This window comes from Aegilops tauschii, chromosome 7 (assembly GCF_002575655.3).
Source record: "Aegilops tauschii subsp. strangulata cultivar AL8/78 chromosome 7, Aet v6.0, whole genome shotgun sequence".
NCBI lineage: Eukaryota > Viridiplantae > Streptophyta > Magnoliopsida > Poales > Poaceae > Aegilops > Aegilops tauschii.
Genome location: NC_053041.3, coordinates 640,621,854 through 640,634,084, shown reverse-complemented (window position 1 = coordinate 640,634,084; position 12,231 = coordinate 640,621,854).

The following is a 12,231-nucleotide window of genomic DNA, read 5'->3' as shown; positions in this document are numbered from 1 at the left end:
TTTGCCTCAAGTCAAACTTGTCTAAATTTGATCAAGACTATATAAAAATATATTAACATTTAGAATGCCAAACTAGTCTCATTAGATTATTTATAGAATATATATATTTTTTGTACTATATGTATTTGGTTTTGTAGATCTTAGCATGTTTTTCGCTGAGTTGGTCAAACTAAAGCAAGTTTGACTTATGAAAAACTAGAACTTCAATTATTTTGGAACGGAGGAGTAAGAAGTGCTAAGATGCAATGACAACCATGGCACAGTTGGTATATTACTGTGAAGAAAAAGATATACTGCCAGCACAGTTGCTTGGTGAAGCAACCTATGACCATTAGCTGTTAAACTGCCCACGCAAGTAATCTGCTGGATAAAAAAGTACATGCAATTGCCCAGACCATGTCAAGCAAGCACATGTCCATCATCAGAATATACTATATATGTCGAAAATAAAGCGACCTTTTGTACAAGAAAGGGACATTGTCCTATAGTTCCTAACGTAACAATGTATGTAGAATATTTCTTAGAAAGAATCAGTGCATGTCCGGTGCTTGTTGTATCCTATTTTTTTTTCCGTTTGTACACTGCATCAGCTACAATGAGTTGTTGTATCCTATAGTGATATTGTCCCCAAACCCAACGCCAAACCGTCTCTGAGTTGCGTTGTGGAGCAGAGTATCATTTCACCTCGCAAAACTTATGCGTCGCACCAACTGGTTCAACCACTTAGAAAGCCAAGCTGGGTCCTTGGACCGAAGATTCACCGGGTCGGTCCAGTCCGCCACATATGTTACACCCCAAGAGTAGCGATAAATTGGATGATAAATCGCTGAATCGGAAGACTTTTTGAACAATGATACTCATGACGAGACAATCAAGCACCTCTTTATCTAGTGCAAGTTTGCACACTCTACGTGGCCAGTCATCCAAATAGCATCCAATTTGTATTCATGCCAATATTTGTGGTCACTAGTTGGATGGAATTCCAAATACGTTTAGCACACTAACAAGGGTGGGAGCACCTGCCTTATTATGGTCGTCGTGGCTAATTGTTTTTGCGGGAAATTACTTGTATTACTCATGCAGCATGGCTACTTCAAACATGCAAAATTCGACAATGTTTTCAGGTGCAGAACGAAGCCACGCAGCTGTCCTGCCACTACTTCTACCATGATTAGTGAAAATATGACCAACATTATTACAATTCCATCAAACTTGAGCAGCACGAGTATTTCGTTGTATCACGAGCAATTTGATATCATGCACAAGGAATCTAAAGCTTGATTTATCCATACCATGTTCCCTCAAAAGGTTAACCGCTTCAAGACAATCATTCTCGATATATATTGGGAATTGGCTCCACTGCATGGCTAGAGGCAGGCCTCTTGTTTGATCGAATAGCGGCATCCAAGGCAGACAGACAATGTTGAAGGCACCTGCACGAAGAAAACCCTACCACCCCCATATGGTCCCGAAGAATACCGCGCCCAGCAACTCTCGTAGCCCGGACAAAGGAACCATCTGTATTAAACTTAGCACATCTGGTTTCAGGAACCTGCCAAGATGAAACCTGAAATTCAGCCTTCCTACTTGCAGGGGCCACATGGTATTCACCAATAATTGATTTGCCTTTGGTAGGATCAATTTCCGGATCATCATGGAGTGATAGAATGTACTGAACATAATATTTGAAACATCTATAGGTGGAGCAGGCTTGTTGTCGACAAGTTCGTTGCGCACAAACCAAATTCTGCAAAGAAGCATGAGAAGGTGCAGTCCCAAATTATTTGGAAAGTCTGCAACTAAGTGTAGCAAAGCAACCATTCAGTTCCAGTATCGTGAATTTCACGCACACATGGCAGCGGTAAACTGAACCAAGTTCATCCGAAAGTGCAGTAGCATGCGGGCACCAACACAAGGCATGAAATCATTTGGTTTTCAACGGCAAAAACTTTACTCCTTTGCAGGTGATTTTTCATTTTACGCACTGCATTCCTACTCGGTCTATACTACATTGAACGGAGCGCCGACCGCTATTCAAGGCGGAGTGGCCAGGGAGGTTTTCACCCAACATGGGTGGCAGCATAATCTCCGGATCGGTCCACCATCTCCTTAGACGACATAGGCATAATGTCGGTCCTTTATAACTTTACTGGTGCCAACATGTTGGATTTTATTTGGTCTCTTATCAGACGGTCCATGTTTGGTTGTGTGCATCCTAACTATATAGAGGTCAGGTGTTACTCATTATGCTTTGCATCCGTTTAATGCTACATTTTTTGTCAATAAAAGCGCCTTTTATAGAAAAAAATGCGTTCCACTCGCCCCGGGACCCAGGCCAGAGTGTGAAGTGATGGATCGAGTTGTTTTTTTTTCAAAGAAGTGATGCAATGAGTTGAGCAAAAGAAGAGAAAACGACACACCAAATTGAGCAAAACAACATAACATGGTCATTGGATAGCAGATGGCCGGTGCGCTGGCTCCGACCGCGACGGTGAAGAAGAAGGGATTAAACATTCACTTGGTTAATCTGGTGGCCATATGAGAGCCTAACAGCTAGGGTCCTTTGTAAAAAAAAGGTCAGGGCTGTGGTCAGGCACGAACACCAGGTCAGGTGACCACACCAACTTTTTTTTTAGGCTATTCATAGTGGGAGTAACATATACTAGTATCATACATATGATACTAGTATATGATACTACCTTCATAGTGCATAGTATCATAAAGTAGTATCATAGATTATCATATTTATTGCCATGTATGACACAAAATAGCATAGCATTTAACATGATACGGTATCTACCTATGTTACTATAACCCTCTCTCTCTCTTATTTAATTGTGTGCCACATAAACATGTTTGCTAGTCCCAAGTGCATGTTACCGGTTATGTTACCCCCACTATGGCTAGCCTTAGAGGAAGGTGACCTCACCAACTAACGAATGGGTCAGAGATGCTGGGCTATGTTCACAACAGACGAATTCAGCCCCATCCGATGCATGCCACGCCGACCCACGAAGAAATAGAGAGGGAACAGAAGGAAAGGAATAGGAAGTTCCCACCAGCCAGTCGTCGGAGTAACCACACACTGACACGAGGGTACAAAATGTTCCATCTTCCCGAAAGTCTTCTTCTGATTTTTTCTAGGGAAAATGGCATAATTAGGAGAAGATTGGCCCCGGAGGCCTGCCAGGGGCCCCACAAACTCGGGGGGCACGTCCGGGGGGTAGGGTGCACCCCCAGGCTTGTGCCTTCCTGGTGGGTTCCCCTCTGGTAATTCTTTCGCCAATATTTTTTACATATTCCAAAATAATTCTTCATAAATTTTTAGGTCATTTGGAGTTGTGCAGAATAGCTATCTCTATTGTAGCCCTTTCCGGTTCGGAATTTCAGCTGTCGGCAATCTCCCTCTTCGTGTGAAACTTGCAAAATAAGAGAGAAAATGCATAAGAATTGCATCATAAAGTGAAATAACAATCCAAAATATAATAAATAACTGTAGAAAACATGATGCAAAATGAAAGTATAACTTTTTGCGGATGATAGCCTACTATTTGTTAAAGCCAGTGTTGATGGAGAAAATGAGTTGTCCTCATTATTGGATTGTTACTGCAATGCTTCAGGGCAGAGAGTTAATTTGTCCAAGTCCTTTGTTTTCTTTAGCAAGGGCTGACGTAACAACCTCAAATGTGATGAATGCTTTGAACGTTACAAATGAGTCATTGTAAGGGAGATACTTGTGGATGCCATTGTTGGGAACATAGTATTTAAAAAAAAATCCTACGATCACGCAAGATCTATCTAGGAGAAGCATAGCAACGAGCGAGGAGAGTGTGTCCACGTACCCTCATAGACCGAAAGCGGAAGCGTTTGGTAACGCGATTGATGTAGTCGAACATCTTCACGATCCAACCGATCCAAGTACCAAACGTACGGCACCTCCGTGTTCAGCACACGTTCAGCACGATGACGTCCCTCGAGCTCTTGATCCAGTTGAGGACTAGGGAGAGTTCTGTCAGCATGATGTCCTGGCGATGGTGATGATGAAATTACCAGCGCAGGGCTTCGCCTAAGCACTACGACAATATGACCGAGGTGTTAACTATGGAGGGGGGGGGGGGGGTGCCGAACACGGCTAAGAACAATCGATGTGTGTTCTAGGGGTGCCCTCCTCATGTATATAAAGGAGGGAGAGGGAGGGAGGCAGCCTAGGGCGCGCTCAAGTAGGAGGAATCCTACTTGGGCCCCTAGTCCAACTCGACCCCCTACCATATTTGGACAAGAGGAAAAGGAAGTAGGGGGAAGGGGAAGGAAGTAGGAGTCCTACTTCATACTTTCCTTTTCCTCCTCTCCTTTCCCTTTCTCCTCACGTGGCTGGCCCTATAGGGGGCGCACCAGCCGGGGGTTGCCCGGAACCCCTTCCGGTGACCCGGTATCACTCGGAACACTTCCAGTGTCCAAATACCATCGTCCTATATATGAATCTTTACCTCTCGACCATTTCGAGACTCCTCGTCATATCCGTGATCTCACCCGGGACTCCGAACAAACTTCGGTCATCAAATCACATAACTCATAATACAAATCGTCATCGAACGTTAAGCGTGCGGACCCCACGGGTTCGAGAACTATGTAGACATGACCGAGACACATCTGCGGTCAATAACCAATAGCGGTACCTGGATGCTCATATTGGCTCCTACATATTCGATGAAGATCTTTATCGGTCAAACCACGTAACAACATACGTCATTCCCTTTGTCATCGGTATGTTACTTGCCCGAGATTCGATCGTCGGTATCATCATACCTAGTTCAATCTCGTTACCGGCAAGTCTCTTTACTCGTTCCGTAATCCATCATCCCGCAACTAACTCATTAGTCACATTGCTTGCAAGGCTTATAGTGATGAGCATTACCGAGAGGGCCCAGAGATACCTCTCCGATACACGGAGTGAAAAATCCTAATCTCGATCTATGGCAACTCAACAAACACCATCGGAGGCACATGTAGATCATCTTTATAATCGCCCAGTTACATTGTGACGTTTGATAGCACACAAGGTGTTCCTCCGGTATTCGGGAGTTGCATAATCTCATAGTCAGAGGAACATGTATAAGTCATGATGAAAGCAATAGCAATAAAACTAAACGATCATTATGCTAAGCTAACAGATGGGTCTTGTCCATCACATCATTCTCTAATGATGTCATCCCGTTGATCAAATGACAACACATGTCTATGGTCAGGAAACTTAACCATCTTTGATTAACGAGCTAGTCTAGTAGAGGCATACTAGGGACACTCTGTTTATCTATGTATTCACACATGTACTAAGTTTCTGGCTAATACAATTCTAGCATGAATAATAAAAATTTATCATGATATAAGGAAATATAAATAACAACTTTATTATTGCCTCTAGGGCATATTTCCTTCAATCTCCCACTTGCACTAGAGTCAATAATCTAGTTCACATCGTCATGTGATTCAATACCAATAATTCACATCTTTATGTGATTAGTTCACATCGCCATGTGACTAATACCCAAAGGGTTTTACTAGAGTCAATAATCTAGTTCACATCGCTATGTGATTAACACCCAAAGAGTACTAAGGTGTGATCATGTTTTGCTTGTTAGAGAAGCTTAGTCAATGGGTCTGTCACATTCAGAGCCGTATGTATTTTGCAAATTTTCTATGTCTACAATGCTCTGCATGGAGCTACTCTAGCTAATTGCTCCCACTTTCAATATGTATCCAGATTGAGACTCAGAGTCATCCGGATCGGTGTAAAAGCTTGCATCGACGCAACTCTTTACGACAAACTCTTTATCACCTCCATAACCGAGAAATATCTCCTTAGTCTTCTAAGGATAATTTTGACCGCTGTCCAGTGATCCATTCCTGGATCAATATCGTACCCCCTTGCCAAATTCATGACAAGGTACACAATAGGTTTGGTACACAGCATAGCATACTTTATAGAACCTATGGCTGAGGCATAGGGAATGACTTTCATTCTTTTTCTATTTTCTGCCGTGGTCGTGTTTTGAGTCTTACTCAACTTTACGCTTGCAATACAGGCAAGAACTCCTTCTTTGACTGTTCCATTTTGAACTACTTCAAAATCTTGTCAAGGTATGTAGTCATTGAAAAATCTTATCAAGCGTCTTGATCTATCTCTATAGATCTTGATGCCCTATATGTAAGCAGCTTCACCGAGGTCTTTCTTTGAAAAACTCCTTTCAAACACTCCTTTATGCTTTTCAGAAAATTCTACATCATTTCTGATCAACAATATGTCATTCACATATACTTATCAGAAAGGCTGTAGTGCTCCCACTCACTTTCTTGTAAATACAGGCTTCACCGCAAGTCTGTATAAAACTATATGCTTTGATCAACTCATCAAAGCGTATATTCCAACTCCGAGATGCTTGCACCAGTCCATAGATGGATCGCTGGAGCTTGCACATTTTGTTAGCACCTTTAGGATTGACAAAACCTTCTGGTTGTATCATATACAACTCTTCTTTAATAAATCTATTAAGGAATGCAGTTTTGACATCCATTTGTCAGATTTCATAAAATGTGGCAATTACTAACATGATTTGGACAGACTTTAAGCATCGATAAGAGTGAGAAAATCTCATCGTAGTCAACACCTTGAACTTGTGAAAAACCCTTTTCGACAAGTCGAGCTTTGTAGATAGTAACACTACTATCAGCGTCCGTCTTCCTCTTGAAGATCTATTTATTCTCAATGGCTTGCCGATCATAAGGCAAGTCCACCAAAGTCCACACTTTGTTCTCATACATGGATTCTATCTCAGATTTCATGGCCTCAAGCCATCTGTCGGAATCTGGGCTCATCATCGCTTCCTCATAGTTCGTAGGTTCATCATGGTCTAGTAACATGACTTCCAGAATAGGATTACCGTACCACTCTGGTGCGGATCGTACTTTGGTTGACCTACGAGGTTCGGTAGTAACTTGATCTGAAGTTTTATGATCATCATCATTAACTTCCTCACTAATTGGTGTAGGCATCACTTGAACTGATTTCTGTGATGAACCATTTTCCAATTCGAGAGAAGGTACAACTACCTCATCAAGTTCTACTTTCCTCCCACTCACTTCTTTCGAGAGAAACTCCTTCTCTAGAAAGAATCCATTCTTAGCAACGAATATCTTGCCTTCGGATCTGTGATAGAAGGTGTACCCAACAGTCTCCTTTGGGTATCCTACGAAGACACATTTCTCTGATTTGGGTTCGAGCTTATCAGGTTGAAGCTTTTTCACATAAGCATCGCAACCCCAAACTTTAAGAAACGACAACTTAGGTTTCTTGCCAAACCATACTTCATATGGTGTCGTCTCAACGGATTTAGATGGTGCCCTATTTAACGTGAATGCAGCTGTCTCTAATGCATAACCCCAAAACGATAGTGGTAAATCGGTAAGAGACATCATAGATCGCACCATATCTAATAAAGCACGGTTACGACGTTCAGACACACCATTACACTGTGGTGTTCCAGGTGGCGTGAGTTGTGAAACTATTCCACATTGTTTTAAATGAAGGCCAAACTCGTAACTCAAATGTTTGGCTCCGCGATCAGATCGTAGAAACTTTATTTTCTTGTTACGGTGATTTTCCACTTCACTCTGAAATTCTTTAAACTTTTCAAATGTTTTAGACTTGTGTTTCATTAAGTAGATATACCCATATCTGCTCAAATCATCTGTGAAGGTCAGAAGATAAGGATACCCGCCGCGAGCCTCAACACTTATCGGACCGCATACATCAGTATGTATTATTTCCAACAAGTCAGTTGCTCGCTCCATTGTTACGGAGAACGGAGTCTTAGTCATCTTGCCCATGAGGCATGGTTCGCAAGCATCAAGTGATTCATAATCAAGTGATTCCAAAATCCCATCAGCATGGAGTTTCTTCATGCACTTTACACCAATATGACCTAAACGGCAGTGCCACAAATAAGTTGCACTATCATTATTAACTTTGTATCTTTTGGCATCAATATTATGATATGTGTATCATTACGATCGAGATTCAATAAACCATTTATGTTAAGTGTATGACCATAGAAGGTTTTATTCATGTAAACAGAACAACAATTATTCTTTGACTTAAATGAATAACGGTATTGCAATAAACATGATCCAATCATATTCATGCTCAACGCAAATACCAAATAACATTTATTTTGGTCCAACACTAATCTCGAAGGTAGAGGGAGTGTGCGATGGTGATCTTATCAACCTTGGAATCATTTCCAACACACATCGCCACTTCACCCATAACTAGTCTTTGTTCATTTTGCAACTCCTGTTTCGAGTTACTAATCATAGAAACTGAATCGGTATCAAATACCCTGGGGTTACTATGAACACTAGTAAAGTACACATCAATAACATGTATATCAAATATACCTTTCACTTTGCCATCCTTCTTATCCGCCAAGTATTTGGGGCAGTTCCGCTTCCAGTGACCATTTCCTTTGCAGTAGAAGTACTCAGTTTCAGGCTTGGGTCTAGCTTTGGGCTTCTTCATGGGAGTGGCAACTTGCTTGCCATTCTTCTTGAAGTTCCCTTTCTTTCCCTTGCCCTTTTACTTGAAACTAGTGGTCTTGTTAACCATCAACACTTGATGCTCTTTCTTGATTTCTACCTTTCGCCGATTTTATCATCGCCAAGAGCTCGGGAATCGTTTTCATCATCCCTTGCATATTATAGTTCATCACGAAGTTCCAGTAACTTGGTGATAGTGACTAGAGAGCTCTATCAATCACTATCTTATCTGGAAGATTAACTCCCAGTTGATTCAAGCGATTGTAGTACTCAGACATTCTGAGCACATGCTCACTGGTTGAGCTACTCTCCTCCATCTTGTAGGGAAAGTACTTGTCAGAGGTCTCATACCTCTCGATTCGGGCATGAGTCTGAAATACCAATTTCAGCTCTTGGAACATCTCATATGCACCATGGCGTTTCAAAACATTTTTGAAGTCCCGGTTCTAAGCCGTAAAGCATGGTGCACTAAACGATCAAGTAGTCACCATAAAGAGCTTGTCAAACGTTCATAACGTCTGCATTTGCTCCTGCAATAGTTCTGTCACCTAGCGGTGCATCAAGAACATAATTCTTCTGTGCAGCAATGAGGATAATCCTCAGATCACGGACCTAGTCCGCATCATTGCTACTATCAACTTTCAACTTAGTTTTCTCTAGGAACATATCATAAATAAAACGAGGAAGCTATACGCGAGCAATTGATCTACAACATAGATATGCAAATACTATCAGGACTAAGTTCATGATAAATTTAAGTTCAATTAATCATATTACTTAAGAACTCCCACTTAGATAGACATCCCTCTAGTCATCTAAATGATAACGTGATCCATATCAACTAAACCATGTCCGATCATCACGTGAGATGGAGTAGCTTTAAATGGTGAACATCACTATGTTGACCATTTCTAATATATGATTCACGTTCGACCTTTCGGTCTCAGTGTTCCGAGGCCATATCTGCATATGCTAGGCTCGTCAAGTTTAACCCGAGTATTCTGCATGTGCAAAATTGGCTTGCATCCGTTGTATGTGAACATAGAGCTTTTCACACCCGATCATCACGTGGTGTCTCAGCACGAAGAACTGTCGCAACGGTGCATACTCAGGGAGAACACTTATACCTTGAAATTTTAGTAAGGGATCATCTCATAATGCTACCGTCGTACTAAGCAAAATAAGATGCATAAAAGATAAACATCACATGCAATCAAAATATGTGATATGATATGGCCATCATCATCTTGCGCCTTTGATCTCCATCTCCAAAGTACCGTCATGATCTCCATCGTCACCGGCATGACACCATGATCTCCATCATCTTGATCCTTACCAACGTGTTGTCATGGTCGTCTCGCCAACTATTGCTTTTGCAACTATTGCTATCGCCTAGCGATAAAGTAAAGCAATTATACGGTGCTTGCATCTTATGCAATAAAGAGACAACCATAAGGCTCCTGCCAGTTGCCGATAACTTTAACAAAACATGTTGATCTCATACAACAATTTATATCTCATCACGTCTTGACCATATCACATCAAAACATGCCCTGCAAAAACAAGTTAGATGTCCTCTACTTTGTTGTTGCAAGTTTTACGTGGCTGCTACGGGCTTCTAGCAAGAACCATTCTTACCTACGCATCAAAACCACAATAATTTTTCGTCAAGTGTGCTGTTTTAACCTTCAACAAGGACCGGGCGTAGTCAAACTGGATTCAACTAAAGTTGGAGAAACAGACACCCGCCAGCCACCTTTGTGCAAAGCACGTCGGTAGAACCAATCTCATGAACGTGGTCATGTAATGTCGGTCCGGGCCGCTTCATCCAACAATACCGCCGAATCAAAGTAAGACGTTGCTGGTAAGCAGTATGACTATTATCGCCCACAACTCTTTGTGTTCTACTCATGCATATAACATCTACGCATAGACCTGGCTCGGATGCCACTGTTGGGAACGTAGTATTTCCAAAAAAAATTCCTACGATCACTCAAGATCTATCTAGGAGAAGCATAGCAATGAGCGGGGAGAGTGTTGATACCTCTCCAATGTATCTATAATTTTTGATTGTTCCATGCTATTTTGTTATCAATCTTGGATGTTTTATAATCATTTTACAGTCATTTTATATCATTTTTGGTAATAACCTATTGACATAGTGCCAAGTGCCAGTTGTTGTTTTTTCATGTTTTTTTACATCGTAGAAAATCAATATCGGACGGAGTCCAAATGCCACGAAACTTCACGGAGATTTTTTATGGACCAGAAGGAAGATGTTGGGCCCTGGTTGCACCTAGGGGAGTCCCGAGGAGGGGACAACCCACCAAGGCGCGCCAGGAGGCCCAGGCGCGCCCTGGTGGGTTGTGCCCACCTCGGGTGCCCCCCGGACCGCCTCTTTGCTCTACAAATACCCCAAAAATACCAGAACCCTAGGCGAGTCGACGAAATATTCATCCAGCCACCACAGAGTCCAGAACCACCAGATCAAATCTAGACACCATCTCGGATGGGGTTCATCACCTCCATTGGTGCCTCTCCGATGATGCGTGAGTAGTTCTTTGTAGACCTTCGGGTCCGTAGTTAGTAGCTAGATGGTTTTCTCTCTCTCGCTGAATTCTCAATACAATGGCCTCTTGGAGATCCATATGATGTAACTCTTTTTGCGGTGTGTTTGTTGTGATCTGATGAACTTTGAGTTTATGATCAGTCATATCTTTTTATATCCATGAAAGTTATTTGAGATTCTTGGATCTCTTATATGCATGATCTCTTATAGCCTCGTATTTCTTCTCCGGTATTTGGGTTTTGTTTGGCCAACTTGATCTATTTATCTTGCAATGGGAAGAGGTGCCCGGTAGTGGGTTCGATCTTACGGTGCTTGATCCCAGTGACAGAAAAGGAAACAACATGTATGTATCGTTGCTACTAAGGATAAAAAGATGGGATCTATATCTACGCAATAGATAAACGGATCTTGTCTACATCATGTTATCATTCTTATTGCATTACTCCGTTTTCCCATGAACTTAATACAGAAGATGCATGCTGGATAGCGGTCGATGTGTGGAGTAATAATTGTAGATCCAGGCAGGAGTCGGTCTACTAATCTTAGACGTGATGCCTATGTAATGATCATTGCCTAGATACCGTCATAATTATTTGAGATTCTATCAATTGCCCAACAGTAGTTTGTTTACCCACCGCTTGCTATCTTTCTCGAGAGAAGCCACTAGTGAAACCTATGGCCCGCGGGTCTTCTTCCTCATATATTTGCTTGCGTTCTACTTTTCCTTTGCATTTTTATTCAAATCTATTAAACCAAAAATACAAAAATACTTTGCTACACTTTATTTTATTTACGATCTATTATTTCGATCTACTACAAATTTCTAGCATCGTTACTCGAAAGGGATTGACAACCCCTTTAACACGTCGGGTTGCGAGGTGTTGTTATTTGGAGTTAATTGCATGGAAATACCACACTTGAGCACGTCGTAACGAATCAGTACCACTAGTCATTTTTTTGTGTATCAGTACCATCTATGTGGCTAATTGTTGCAAAACGGTCTAAGCCCTGTATAACACAGTATTGGGGTCGGGCTCTCCTGCTGGGTTCCCAGCACGCACTATCGTGCA